This window comes from Mustelus asterias, chromosome 31, assembly GCF_964213995.1.
Source record: "Mustelus asterias chromosome 31, sMusAst1.hap1.1, whole genome shotgun sequence".
Taxonomy (NCBI): domain Eukaryota; kingdom Metazoa; phylum Chordata; class Chondrichthyes; order Carcharhiniformes; family Triakidae; genus Mustelus; species Mustelus asterias.
In genome coordinates, this window is record NC_135831.1 from 2,347,004 (window position 1) to 2,363,126 (window position 16,123).

Genomic DNA, 16,123 nt, shown 5'->3' on the forward strand with positions numbered 1-16,123 from the left:
GGTGGATTGGCCATGCTAAATTGCCCCTTGGTGTCCAAAGATGTGCGGGTTAGGTGGATTGGCCATGCTAAATTGCCCCTTAGTGTCCAAAGACGTGCAGGTTAGGTGGATTGGCCATGCTAAATTGCCCCTTAGTGTCCAAAGATATGTGGGTTAGGTGGATTGGCCATGCTAAATTGTCCCTTAGTGTCCAAAGACGTGCAGGTTAGGTGGATTGGCCATGCTAAATTGCCCCTTGGTGTCCAAAGATGTGCGGGTTAGGTGTATTGGCCATGCTAAATTGTCCCTTAGTGTCCAAAGACGTGCGGGTTAGGTGGATTGGCCATGCTAAATTGCCCCTTGGTGTCCAAAGATGTGCGGGTTAGGTGTATTGGCCATGCTAAATTGTCCCTTAGTGTCCAAAGATGTGCGGGTTAGGTGGATTGGCCATGCTAAATTGCCCCTTGGTGTCCAAAGATGTGCGGGTTAGGTGTATTGGCCATGCTAAATTGTCCCTTAGTGTCCAAAGATGTGCGGGTTAGGTGGATTGGCCATGCTAAATTGTCCCTTAGTGTCCAAAGATGTGCGGGTTAGGTGGATTGGCCATGCTAAATTGTCCCTTAGTGTCCAAAGACGTGCAGGTTAGGTGGATTGGCCATGCTAAATTGCCCCTTGGTGTCCAAAGACGTGCGGGTTAGGTGGATTGGCCATGCTAAATTGTCCCTTAGTGTCCAAAGATGTGCGGGTTAGGTGGATTGGCCATGCTAAATTCTCCCTCAGTGTTTCCCGAACAGGAGCCGGAATGTGGCGACTGGGGGATTTTCGCAGTAAACGTCATTGCAGTGTTGATGTAAACCGACTTGTGACTAGTCGCAATAAGGAAGTAAATGATGCGTTTGCCTTCATGGCAAGAATTCAGATGTCTTGCTGCAGTTATGCAGGGCCTTGGTGAGGCCACGCCTGGTGCATTGCGAGCTGTTTTTGGTCACCCTTTTCTGAAGGAAGGATTTACGTGCCATCGAGGGAATGCAGCGGAGGTTCGTTAGGCTGATGCCGGGGTTCACGGGACTGTCCGATGCAGAGAGATTGGTTCGACTGGGTCTGTACTCCGTAGAGTTTAGTCTGGATGCTTCTTGGACCCCAGTGGTTGCCCGAGACCGCGATGGCGGGGTTATAAAAGAGGTCACGTAGCGGGAGTTATCGACAGGAGCGGGAGCAGAGGACAGATGTTGGACGTAGCTGAGGAATAAACCATTTCTGTTGGGAGTCCTCACTGTCGGTGAGTTAAGGAACCCCCAAATTGCTCCAACCACTGGACACACATACAAACTCGGAGCAGGAGTAGGCCATTCAGCCCCTCGGGCCTGCTACACTATTCAATCAGACCATGGCTCAAATTCCTGTGAACTCAAGCCCACAATCCTGCCAACCCCCCGATAACCTTTCACCCCGATAACCTTTCACCCCCAATAACCTTTCACCCTGGATAACCTTTCACACCCGATAACCTTTCACCCCAATAACCTTTCACACCCGATAACCTTTCACACCCGATAACCCATCACACCCGATAACCTTTCACACCCGATAACCTTTCACACCCGATAACCTTTCACACCCGATAACCTTTCACCCCGATAACCTTTCACCCCGATAACCTTTCATAAGAACATAAGAAATAGGAGCAGGAGTAGGCCATCTAGCCCCTCAAGCCTGCTCCGCCATTCAATAAGATCATGGCTGATCTGATAGTGGTTTAGTTCCACTTACCCGTCCGCTCCCCATAACCCTTAAGAAGATCCTCCTCAACTCTGTTCTAAACTGACTCCCCCTTATTTTGAGGCTGTGTCCTCTAGTTCTTGTTTCCTTTCAAAGTGGAAAGAATCTCTCTGCCTCTACCCTATCCAGCCCCTTCATTATCTTATATGTCTCTATAAGATCTCCCCTCAGCCTTCTAAACTCCAACGAGTACAGGCCCAATCTACTCAATCTCTCTTCATAAACTAACCCCCTCATCTCCGGTATCAACCTGGTGAACCTTCTCTGCACTCCCTCCAAGGCCAATACATCCTTCCACAAATAAGGGGACCAAAATTGTACACAGTACTCTAGTTGCGGCCTCACCAGTGCCTTGTACAGTTGCAGCAAGGCCTCCCTGCTTTTATACTCCATCCCCTTCGCGATAAAGGCCAACATTCCATTCGCCTTCTTGATCACCTGCTGCACCTGCAGACTGAGTTTTTGTGATTCATGCACAAGGACCCCCAGGTCCCTCTGCACAGTAGCATGTTGTAATTTTTCACTATTTAAATAATAGTCCATTTTACTATTATTCCTTCCAAAGTGGATAACCTCACACTTGTCAACGTTATACTCCATCTGCCAGATCCTCGCCCACTCACTTAGCCTATCCAAATCTCTCTGCAGACTTTCCGCATCCTCCACGCAATTCGCTTTCCCACTCATCTTTGTGTCATTCACAAACTTTGTTACCCTACACTCGGTCCCCTCCTCCAGATCGTCTCTGTATATGGTAAACAGTTGAGGCCCCAGCACCGATCCCTGCGGCACGCCACTAGTCACCAACTGCCAACCAGAACACCGATAACCTTTCACCCCCGATAACCTTTCATCCCCGATAACCTTTCACCCCCGATAACCTTTCACCCCCGATAACCTTTCACCCCCGATAACCTTTCACCCCCGATAACCTTTCACCCCCGATAACCTTTCATCCCCGATAACCTTTCACCCCGATAACCTTTCACCCCGATAACATTTGACCCTGAAAACCTTTCATCCCCGATAGCCTTTCACCCCGATAACCTTTCACCCTGATAACCTTTCACCCCCGAAAGCCTTTCACCCCCAATAACCTTTCACCACGATAACCTATCACCCTGGGTAACCAGGGACCTGGGTTCGATTCCCGGCTTGGGTCACTGTCTGTGTGGAGTTGGCACGTTCTCCCCGGTGTCTGCGTGGGTTTCCTCCGGGTGCTCCGGTTTCCTCACACAGTCCAAAGATGCGCAGGTTCTGTGGATTGGCCGTGCTAAATTCTCCCTCAGTGTACCCGGAGGAAACCCACGCAGACACGGGGAGAATGTGCAGACTCCGCACAGACACTGACCCAAGCCGGGAATTGAACCCCGGTCCCTGGCCCTGTGAGGGAGCAGTGCTAACCATTGTGCCACCGTGTCACCAATAACAGCGTTATTGCCCGGGTTTGAATCGAGGACCTTTCACATGTGAGGCGAACATGATAACCACTGCACTACAGAAACAGTCACATGTTAGCCTACTTGTGACACAGATAAATAAACTTTAAACTATGACCCCTTAGTTTTGGACTCCCCCCACCATCGGGAACATTCTTTCTGAATCTACCCTGTCTTATCCTGTTAGAATTTTATAAGTTTCTATGAGATCCCCTCTCACTCTTCTAAACTCCAGTGAATATAATCCTAACTGACTTAGTCTCTCCTCATATGACAGACCTGCCATCCCAGGAATCAGCCTGGTAAACCTTCGCTGCATTCACTCGATAGCAAGGACATCCTTCCTCAGATAAGGACACCAAAATGCACACAATATTCGAGATGTGGCCTCACCAGTATAATTGCAGCAAGAATTCCCTATCCTTGCACTCAAAACCTCTTGCTATGAAGACCAGCATAACTTCCACCCATAGAAACATAGATGCATCGAAATTAAGGGGAGCGATGGCCTGGTGGTATTATCGTTAGACTTTTAATTCAGAAACTCAGCTAATGTTCTGGGGGACCCGGGTTCGAATCCCGCCACGGCAGCTGGTGGAATTTGAATTCAATTTAAAAAATCTGGAATTAAGAATCGACTGATGACCCATTGTCGGAAAAACCCATCTGGTTCCTTTAAGGAAGGAAATCTGCCGTCCTTACCCGGTCTGGCCTACATGTGACTCCAGAGCCACAGCCAATGTGGTTGACTCTCAACTGCCCTCCAAGGGCAACTAGGGATGGGCAATAAATGCTGGGCCCAGCCCAGCAACGCCCGTGTCCCACGAATGAATTAGAAAAAACATAGGAAGATAGGAGCAGGAGGAGGCCATTCGGCCCTTCGAGCCTGCTCCCCCATTCATCACCATCATGGCTGATCATCCAACTCAATAGCCTCATCCTGCTTTCCCCATAACCTTTGACCCCATTCGCCCCAAGTGCTATATCCAGCCGCCTCTTGAATACATTCAATGTTTTGGCATCAACTACTTCCTGTGGTAATGAATTCCACAGGCTCACCGGGTGAAGAAATGTCTCCTCACCTCCGTCCTAAATGGTCTACCCCGAATCCTCAGACTGTGACCCCTGGACTCCCCCCACCATCGGGAACATCCTCCCTGCATCTACCCTGTCTGGTCCTGTTAGAATGTTATAAGTCTCTATGAGATTCTCCCCCCTCATTCATCTGAACTCCAGCAAAAACAATCCTAACCTGGTCAATCTCTCCTCACACATCAGTCCCGCCATCCCCGGAATCAGCCTGGTAAACCTTCGCTGCACTCCCTCGAGAGCGAGAACATCCTTCCTCAGAAAAGGAGACCAAAGCTCTACACAATAATCTAGGTGTGGCCTCACCAAGGCCCTGTATAATTGCAACAACACATCTCTTCTCCTGTATTCGAAACCTCTCTCAATGAAGGCCAACATACCATTTTCCTTCTTTACCGTCCGCTGCACCTGCACGCTAATATTCAGTCGTCACTGTTACTCCTGATTTCTTTTAGCCTAATCATCTCATGAGCACTGGCGAGTTGACACCTTCTGACTGATGCGTGGAACCTGACAAGTGGCAGGAAATTAGCGGCAAGTGAGGGGGTAGTCAACACTCTGCGGTGAAGGATTGGTACGTGATTACTCGGTGAGTAGGGAGAAAGCAGACGGTCTCCGACAGAGGTGTGCTTGATCGACACGAGGATTAATGAGTTCCATTAGCACAAATTGAAAGCAATTTTACTCCTCAGAAGAGCTCTGATTCAAGGCGAATGGCCACGGTGACGGTGGAAATCACTGAGATTGGAGTCCAATTTGCCGAACCTCAGTCTCATATCACGTTAGGATTCACTCCTAACGAAGCGGCTCCTATAGCCAATATATCGGAGCATTGGCTAGTTAAGTGTTGGGGAAGGAATGTGGGGTAGGGCTGGTGGAAGGGGTGGGGTGGGCAAAGGGGGTAAGGCGGACAGGGGGATGTGAAAGCTTTCTACGATTCCATGATCGTATATAAAAGGAAAAAACAAAAAGCATTCATCGCCCATTCCCAGTTGCCCCTGGAGGGCGGTTGAGAGTCAACCATATTGCTGTTTATCAAATCGAGAGGGGCTGAGATAAAACTAAAAACTTTATCCATTAGTGTCACAAGGCGGCTTACATTAACACTGCAATGAAGTGAAAATCCCCCAGTCGCCACACTCCGGCGCCTGTTTGGGTAACACTGAGGGAGAATTTTGATTTGATTTGGTTTGATTTATTATTGTCACATGTATTAACAGCAGAAAAGATTTACTAGGATGCTACCGGGACTTGATGGATTGAGTTATAAGGAGAGGCTGGATAGACTGGGACTTTTTTCCCTGGAGCGTAGGAGGCTGAGGGGTGATCTTATAGAGGTCTATAAAATAATGTGGGGCACAGATCAGCTAGATAGTCAATATCTTTTCCCAAAGGTAGGGGAGTCTAAAACTAGAGGGTGAGAGGGGAGAGATACAAAAGGGTCCAGAGGGGCAATTTCTTCACACAGAGGGTGGTGAGTGTCTGGAACAAGCTGCCAGAGGTAGTAGTAGAGGCGGGTACAATTTTGTCTTTTAAAAAGCATTTAGATAGTTACATGGGTGCGATGGGTATAGAGGGACATGGGCCAAATGCAGGCAATTGGGACTAGCTTAGGGGTTTAAAAAAAGGGCGGCATGGACAAGTTGGGCCGAAGGGCCTGTTTCCATGCTGTAAACCTCTATGACGCTCTGACTCTATGTAGTGAAAAGTATTGTTTCTTGCGCGCTATACAGAGAAAGCATACCGTTCATAGAGTACATAGGGGAGAAGGATTTGATTTATTATTGTCACATGTATTGAGATACAGTGAAAAGTATTGTTTCTTGCACGCTATACAGAAAAAGCATACCGTTCATAGAGTACATAGGGGAGAAGGATTTGATTTATTATTGTCACATGTATTGAGATACAGTGAAAAGTATTGTTTCTTGCACGCTATACAGACAAAGCATACCGTTCATAGAGTACATAGGGGAGAAGGATTTGATTTGATTTATTATTGTCACATGTATTGGGATACAGTGAAAAGTATTGTTTCTTGCGCGCTATACAGACAGAGCATACCATTCATAGAGAAGGAAATGAGAGAGTGCAGAATGTAGTCTCCACGGCCAATGCACCCTAACCAGCACGTCTTTCAGACTGTGGGAGGAAACTGGAGCACCCGGAGGGAACCCATGCAGACACGGGGAGAATGTGTAGACAGTGACCCGAGCCGGGAATCGAACCCGGGTCCCTGGCGCTGTGAGGCGTTCTCCAAGGCGGCCTTCACGACACACGACAGCGCAGAGTTGCTGAGCAGAAACTGATAGCCAAGTTCCGCACACATGAGGACGGCCTAAACCGGGATGTTGGATTTATGTCACATTATCAGTAACCCCCACAGCTTGTAGAATCTCACTAGCTGTTCTGTCTGGAGACAATACACATCTCTTTAACCTGTGTTGAATGCTCCCTCCACCCACATTATCTGTACCTTTAAGACCTGGCTGGCTGTAGAGATTTGCATTCTAATTAGTATTCTGTAACTTGTTTTCTGTGTCTGTGCACTGTTGGAGAACAGATATCCACTCCATCTGACGAAGGAGCTGTGCTCTGAAAGCTTATGGTATTTGCTACCAAATAAACCTGTTGGACTTTAACCTGGTGTTGTGAGACTTCTTGCTGTGAGGCAGCAGTGCTAACCCACTGTGCCACCATGGTAAGATAGAGAGAGGGGATTAAAGCATTCTATGATTCCAAGATTGTATAAAGGAAAAACAGAAAGGCCTTATTGCCGATCCCTAGTTGCCCTTGACGGGCAGTTGAGAGTCAACCACATTGCTGTTTATCAAATCGAGAGGGGCAGAGATAAAACTAAAAACTTCATTCATTCGTGTCACAAGTCATCTTACATTAACACTGCAATGAAGTTACTGTGAAAATCCCCTAGTCGCCACACTCCGGCGCCTGTTCGGGTAACACTGAGGGAGAATTTAGCACGGCCAATGCACCCTAACCAGCACGTCTTTCAGACTGTGGGAGGAAACCGGAGCACCCGGAGGAAACCCACGCAGACACAGGGAGAATGTGCAGACTCCACACAGACAGTGACCCGAGCCGGGAATCGAACCCGGGTCCCTGGCGCTGTGAGGCAGCAGCGCTAACCACTGTGCTGCCATACCGGCCTGCTCATATCCGATATATATGTCAGGGAGAAGGAAAGGAGAGGGTGCAGAATGTAGTGTTACAGTCATAGCTAGGGTGTAGAGAAAGATCAACTTAATGCGAGGTAGGTCCATTCAAAAGTCTGACGGCAGCAGGGAAGAAGCTGTTCTTGAGTCGGTTGGTGCGTGACCTCAGACTTTTGTATCTTTTTCCCGGTGGAAGAAGGTGGAAGAGAGAATGTCCGGGGTGCGTGGGGTCCTTGATTATGCCGGCTGCTTTTCCCGAGGCAGCGGGAAGTGTAGACAGAGTCAATGGATGGGAGGCTGGTTTGCGTAATCATTGAATCCCGACAGTGCAGAAGCCATTTTGCCCATCGAGTCTGCACCAACAACAATCCCACCCAGGCCCTATCCCCGTAACACTACTTATTTACCCTGTAAATCCCCCTCACACTAAGGGACAATTTAGCATGGCCAATCCTCCGAATCTGCAGGTCTTTGGACACTAAGGGGCATTTTAGCATGGCCAATCCACCTAACCTACACATCTTTGGACGCTAAGGGGCATTTTAGCATGGCCAATCCACTTAACCCACACATCATTGGACACTAAGGGGCAATTTAGCATGGCCAATCCACCTAACCCACACATCATTGGACACTAAGGGGCAATTTAGCATGGCCAAACTACCTAACCAGCATGTCTTTGGACACTAAGGGGCAATTTAGCATGGCCAATCCACCTAACCTGCATATCTTTGGACACTAAGGGGCAATTTAGCATGGCCAATCCACCTAACCTGCACATCTTTGGACACTAAGGGGCAATTTACAATGGCCAATCCACCTAACTTGCAAGTCTTTGGACACTAAGGGGCAATTTAGCATGGCCAATCCACCTAACCTGCATATCTTTGGACACTAAGGGGCAATTTAGCATGGCCAATCCCCCTAACCCACACATCATTGGACACTAAGGGGCAATTTAGCATGGCCAATCCCCCTAACCCACACATCATTGGACACTAAGGGGCAATTTAGCATGGCCAATCCACCTAACCTGCACATCTTTGGACACTAAGGGGCAATTTACAATGGCCAATCCACCTAACTTGCAAGTCTTTGGACACTCAGGGTTAATTTAGCACGGCCAATCCACCTAACGCGCGCGTCTTTGGACTGTGGGAGGAAACCGGAGCACCCGGAGGAAACCCACGCAGACACGGCGGAAGAACTTACAAACTCCACACGGACAGTCACCCGAGGCCGGAATCGAACCCTTGTCCCTGGCACCGTGTGGCAGCAGTGCTCGCCACTGTGCCACCCGTGATGGATTAGGCTACGTTCACGACCTTTTGTAGTTCCTTGCGGTCTTGGGCAGAGCAGGATCCCCATGCCAAGCTGTGATACATCCAGGAAGGACGCTTTCCATGGTGCATCTGTAAAAGTTGGCCAGAGTCGTGGCGGACATGTCGAATTTCCTTAGCCTTCTGAGAAAGTAGAGGCATTGGTGGGGCTTTCTTAACTGGAGCTTTTTTCGTGGAGTAATTTACTGAGTAGTTTGAAAAGCTGGGTTCAGACAAGGTCACGTGTTTTCTGTTAGTATTTTTGAACAGTTTCAATCAGCTAAAGTGAGATTACCAAGAGGTTGAATCACAAAGATTTCCAAAGAAAAATTGCAGAGTGGACAATTTCTGCCTGTGCTTTGATTACACCAATCAGTTGTCAGGGAATTAGACTATCGTACCAGTTTCCACTCATACCCATTTCCCCAGACGATCTTCCTCATGAGGAAACAATTTGCGAGCACCGATTCGCAATTTAACACAATTTTAGTACCAGATCCTTCCGCACATTCTCTGCACACAAACAACTCACAGTTCCCACAACAATGTAATTCTTTCTGCTATCTGTCTCAGATTTCTAATACAACCCCTGTGTCCATCAGAGATAGGAGCAGAATTAGGCCATTCATAGAGTCATAGAGGTTTACAGCATGGAAACAGGCCCTTCGGCCCAACTTGTCCATGCCGCCCATTTTTTTTAAACCCCTAAGCTAGTCCCAATTGCCCATGTTTGGCCCATATCCCTCTATACCCATCTTACCCATGTAACTGTCTAAACGCTTTTTAAAATACAAAATTGTACCCGCCTCTACTACTACCTCTGGCAGCTCGTTCCAGACACTCACCACCCTCTGTGTGAAAAAGTTTTCTCTCTGGGCACTTTTGTATCTCTCCCCTCTCACCTTAAACCTATGCCCTCTAGCTTTAGACTCCCCTATCTCTGGTAAGAGACATTGACTATCTTGCTGATCTATGCCCCTCATTATTTTATAGATCTCTATGAGATCACCCCTCAACTCCAGAGAAAAAAGTCCCAGACTATCCAGCCTCTCCTTATAACTCAATCCATCAAGTCCCGGTAGCATCCTAGTAAATCTTTTCCGTACTCTTTCTAGTTTAATTTAATAATAATTTAATTTAATAATATCCTTTCTATAATAGGGTGACCAGAACTGTACACAGTGTTCCAAGTGTGGCCTTACCAATGTCTTGTACAACTTCAACAAGACATCCCAACTCCTGTATTAAATGTTCTGACTGATGAAACCAAGCATGCCGAATGCCTTCTTCACCACTCTGTCCACCTGTGACTCCACTTTCAAGGAGCTATGAACATGTACCCCTCGATCTCTTTGTTCTGTAACGCTCCCCAACGCCCTACCATTAACTGAGTAAGTCCTGCCCTGGTTCAATCTACCAAAATGCATCACCTCGCATTTGTCTAACTTAAACTCCATCTGCCATTCGTCAGCCCATTGATCAAGATCCCGTTGCAATCCGAGATAACCATCTTCACTGTCCACTATGCCACCAATCTTGGTGTCATCTGCAAACTTACTAACGAAGCCTCCGATAATCTCATCCAAATCATTTATATAAATGACAAATAACAGTGGGCCCAGCACTGATCCCTGAGGCACATCGCTGGTCACAGGCCTCCAGTTTGAAAAACAACCCTCTGCAACCACCCTCTGGCTTCTGTCAAGAAGCCAATTTTGTATCCATTTAAAATTGTCCCTTCGTGTTAGGCCGATTAGCAGAGTAAATACATGGGGTTACGGGGATAGGGCCTGGGTGGGATTGTTGTCAGTGCAGGTTTGATGGGCTGAGTGGCCTTCGACTGCACTGTAGGGGGGGATTCTATGGAGATACAGCAGAGGATGGTCTTTTGAATGGGGAGGCTGGTGGGGTGAAAAGTGAGGACGAAGGGGGATCGTTTCCTGGTTCTGGGAGGGGAAGGGGTGAGGGTGGAGGTGCAGGAGATAGGTCGAACTGACTTGGGAGCCCTGTTAACCACAGTGGGGCGGGGGGGGGGGGGGGGGGGGGGGTGGGAGGGGGGGGACCTTGGTTAAGGAAAAAGAGAGCCATGTTAGAAGAACCATTTTCAAAGGATAGATGTGGAGAGACGGGGAGAATGGGATGGAGTCCTTGTTGATTACATGCTAGAGTTGCTTGCGACACATTTGGTGGATTTTGAAGTAAGCGTTTGACTCCCCAGCTAATTGGGAAAGAGAAACCACCAAGGTATATTCCAAACCCAGATGCGACCCCCAACTATTTTCTGTTTTGGCATTAATGTGAGGATAGAGCTGTGAAGAAGGCATATAGTGTGTTAGCTTTTATTAACAGGGGGTTGGAGTTTAAGAGCCGTGGGGTTATTCTGCAACTGTACAGGACCTTGGTGAGACCGCATTTGGAATATTGCGTGCAGTTCTGGTCACCTCACTATAAGAAGGATGTGGAAGCGCTGGAAAGAGTGCAGAGGAGATTTACCAGGATGCTGCCTGGTTTGGAGTGTCGGTCTTATGAGGAAAGGTTGAGGGAGCTGGGGCTGTTCTCTCTGGAGCGGAGGAGGCTGAGGGGAGACTTAATAGAGGTTTATAAAATGATGAAGGGGATAGATCGAGTGAACGTTCAAAGACTATTTCCTCGGGTGGATGGAGCTATTACAAGGGGGCATAACTATAGGGTTCGTGGTGGGAGATATAGGAAGGATATCAGAGGTAGGTTCTTCACGCAGAGAGTGGTTGGGGTGTGGAATGGACTGCCTGCAGTGATAGTGGAGTCAGACACTTTAGGAACATTTAAGCGGTTATTGGATAGGCACATGGAGCACACCAGGATGGTAGGGAGTGGGATAGCTTGATCTTGGTTTCAGATGAAGGTCGGCACAACATCGTGGGCCGAAGGGCCTGTTCTGTGCTGTACTGTTCTATGTTCTATGTTCACTCCAGGTGAGATTCTACAGACAAACCAGGAGACTTTTATCAAAAACATCTTTATTTAACAACACTGCGTAATTATAACAAATGACTTAGCTTAACGTTTAACAATTGAACAATAGTTAAACATGGCAAGATACAATTTTTAGCTGCTAACCTATTGCTGGGAGATCCAATGAAGCAATATTTCCCTTTTAGACATGAAGTCCTCTTTATAATTAATCAGCAAAACACACTTGCTTTGACTTAGGTTGTCAGGCTTTGGAGCTTTGAGAAAGTCCCTGGAGTCGGAGGAACAGAGAAAGAGAGGCACTGCTGTCTTTCGGCAGCTCAGGCAGCAACTGCTTGTATTTTAAGATGAAAAATAAACTGTTTTGTTCCTGCAAGCTTAGCTCCTCCCATTAACCACGTGACGCTGCCTCTGTCGCTCAACCTAATCAAACGCTCACATGACTGTGCACCAAGCGTAAAATCCCAGGAGAACTTAAATAAACACTTTCCTAGCTAAGATCAGTTACTATCCTGCATTCTTAGCATTTGCTCTATATTTATGCAGACAAATTAATTCTTGTAACAAAACGCTGCCTCTTAAAGCAGCCCCACCTTAAACACAAAATGTAACAAAAGCGCACAGTATAAATACATCAGCCTAAGATCTCCTTGTGTGGCTCAGTACAAGACCGCAAGAAACGACAAAGGATCGTGAGCAAAGCCCAATCCATCGCTCAAACCAGCCTCCCATCCATTGACTCTGTCTACACTTCCCGCTGCCTCGGGGAAAAGCAGCCAGCATAATCAAGGACCCCACGCACCCCCTGGACATTCTCTCTTCCACCTTCTTCCGTCGGGAAAAAGATACAAAAGTCTGAGGTCATGTCCCGACCGACTCAAGAACAGCTTCTTCGCTGCTGCTGTCAGACTTTTGAATGGACCTACCTCGCATTAAGCTGATCTTTCTCTACACCCTAGCTATGGCTGTAACACTACATTCTGCACCCTCTCCTTTCCTTCTCTATGAACGGTATGCTTTGTCTGTATAGTGCACAAGAAACAATACTTTTCACTGTATCCCAATGCATGTGACAATAATAAATCAAATCCTTCTCCCCTATGTACTCTATGAATGGTATGCTTTGTCTGTATAGCGCGCAAGAAACAATACTTTTCACTGTATCCCAGTACATGTGACAATAATAAATCAAATCCTTCTCCCCTATGTACTCTATGAACGGTATGCTTTGTCTGTATAGCGCGCAAGAAACAATACTTTTCACTGTGTCCCAATACATGTGACAATAATAAACCAAATCCTTCTCCCCTATGTACTCTATGAACGGCATGCTTTGCCTGTATAGCGCGCAAGAAACAATACTTTTCACTGTATCCCAGTACATGTGACAAGAATAAATCAAATCAAAAATATCAAATTTAGTTTGAAAACGCTTATGTATTGCCTTGAGATATATTTCTCATTTAAAAGCACTGTATACATGTTAGTGTTGCTTGAACAAGTGCCTTTTGGGGCCAGGGTAATTTTTACTTTCTCATTTGTACCTATCCTGGGCTTCAGAAAAAGTCACCACTTAACATTTCACCTCTCCTCAGACGGTGTTGCGATAGATCGTCCCTGTTTCTTTGATGGAGAGTTTCCAACAGTCCAGGAGTATGTGATTCTGTTCCAGCCTTGTTCTAGTGAGATTTTAACCTCCTATTCAATAAGTCCCCTATTTACAAAGTTGCTGATAAGGACAGTCTTGCAATGTGTGACGCCATTGGGCAGCACAGTGGCACAGTGGTTAGCACTGTTGCCTCACTGCGCCAGGGACCCGGGTTTGATTACTGGCTTAGGTCATTGTCTGTGCCGAGTTTGTACCTTCTCTGCCCATGTCTGCATGGGTTTCCTCTGGGTACTCCAGTGATGATGTGGAGATGCCGGCGTTGGACTGGGGTAAACACAGTAAGAGTTTTAACAACACCAGGTTGAAGTCCAACAGGTCTATTTGGTGGCAAATGCCATTAGCTTTCGGAGCGCTGCTCCTTCGTCAGATGGAGTGGATATCTGCTCTATCTCCACTTGTAAATTGACTAGGGGATTTTCACAGTAACTTCATTGAAGTGTTAATGTAGGGAAGAGCATTGCATCATTGGACAGAACATTAGATGTGATTCCACGATTGAGAAGCACTCACTTAACAATTCCGAGTGTGCTCACACCTACACTAACAACCAGTTTAAGATGATCAGTCAGGCTCTCTCATGTGGCTCCATTGCATTTACTGGAAGCGACGTATCAAGTTAAAGCTTAAAGCGTATTTATTAGTGTCACAAGAAGTCTTCCATTAACACTGCAATGAAGTTACTGTGAAAATCCCCCAGTCGCCACACTCCGGCGCCTGTTCGGGTAACACTGAGGGAGAATTTAGCACGGTCAATGCACCCTAACCAGCTTGTCCTTCAGACTGTGGGAGGAAACCGGAGCACCCGGAGGAAACCCACGCAGACACGGGGAGAATGTGCAGACTCTGCACAGACAGTGACCCAAGCCGGGAATTGAACCCGGGTCCCTGGCGCTGTGAGGCAGCAGTGTTAACCACTGTGCCACCATACTGCCCTAATCCTGATCACAGAATCATAGAACATAGAACATTACAGCGCAGTACAGGCCCTTCGGCCCTCAATGTTGCACCGACCAGTGAAACCAATCTAAAGCCCCTCTAACCTACACTATTCCAATATCATCCATATGTTTATCCAATGACCATTTAAATGCCCTTAATGTTGACGAGTCCACTACTGCTGCAGGCAGGGCATTCCACACCCTTACTACTCTCTGAGTAAAGAACCTACCTCTAACATCTGTCCTATATCTCTCACCCCTCAATTTAAAGCTATGTCCCCTCGTGCTAGCCATCACCATCCGAGGAAAAAGGCTCTTACTATCCACCCTATCTAATCCTCTGATCATCTTGTATGCCTCTATTAAGTCACCTCTTAACCTTCTTCTCTCTAACAAAAACAGCCTCAAGTCACTCAGCCTTTCCTCATACGATTTTCCCACCATACCAGGCAACATTCTGGTAAATCTCCTCTGCACCCTTTCCAATGCTTCCACATCTTTCCTATAATGCGACAACCAGAACTGTACGCAATACTCCAAGTGCGGCCACACCAGAGTTTTGTACAGCTGCAACATGACATCATGGCTCCAAAACTCAATCCCTCTACCAATAAAAGCTAACACACCGTACACCTTCTTAACAACCCTATCAACCTGGGTGCCAACTTTCAGGGATCTATGCACATGGACACCCAGATCCCTCTGTTCATCCACACTACCAAGTATCTTACCATTAGCCCAGTACTCTGTATTCCTGTTACTCCTTCCAAAGTGAATCACCTCACACTTTTTCGCATTAAACTCCATTTGCCACCTCTCAGCCCAGCTCTGCAGCTTATCTATGTCCCTCTGTAACCTGCAACAACCTTCCGCACTGTCCACAACTCCACCGACTTTAGTGTCATCCACAAATTTACTAACCCATCCTTCTACGCCCTCATCCAGGTCATTAATGAATATGACAAACAGCAGTGGCCCCAAAACAGATCCTTGCGGTACACCACTAGTAACTGAACTCCAGGATGAACATTTCCCATCAACCACCACCCTCTGTCTTCTTACAGCGAGCCAATTCCTGATCCAAACCACTAAATCACCCTCAATCCCATGCATCCGTATTTTCTGCAATAGCTTACCATGGGGAACCTTATCAAACGCTTTACTGAAATCCATATACACCACATCAACTGCTTTACCCTCATCCACCTCTTTGGTCACCCTCTCAAAGAACTCAATAAGGTTTGTGAGGCACGACCTACCCTTCACAAAACCGTGGTGACTATTCCTAATCAAATTATTCCTTTCTAGGTGATTATAAATCCTATCTCTTATAATCCTTTCCAATACTTTGCCCACAACAGAAGTAAGGCTCACCGGTCTATAATTACCAGGGTTGTCTCTACTCCCCTTCTTGAACAAGGAGACAACATTTGCTATCCTCCAGTCTTCTGGCACTATTCCTGTAGACAATGACAACATAAAGATCAAAGCCAAAGGCTCTGCAATCTCCTCCCTGGCTTCCCAGAGAATCCTAGGATAAATCCCATCCGGCCCAGGGGACTTATCTATTTTCACACTTTCCAGAATTGCTAACACCTCCTCCTTATTAACCTCAATCCCGTCTAGTCTAATAGCCTGTATCTCAGTATTCTCCTCGACAACATTGTCTTTTTCCTGTGTGAATACTGACAAAAAATATTCATTTAGCGCCTCTCCTATCTCTTCGGACTCCACGCACAACTTCCCACTACTGTCCTTGACTGGCCCTAATCTTACCCGAGTCATT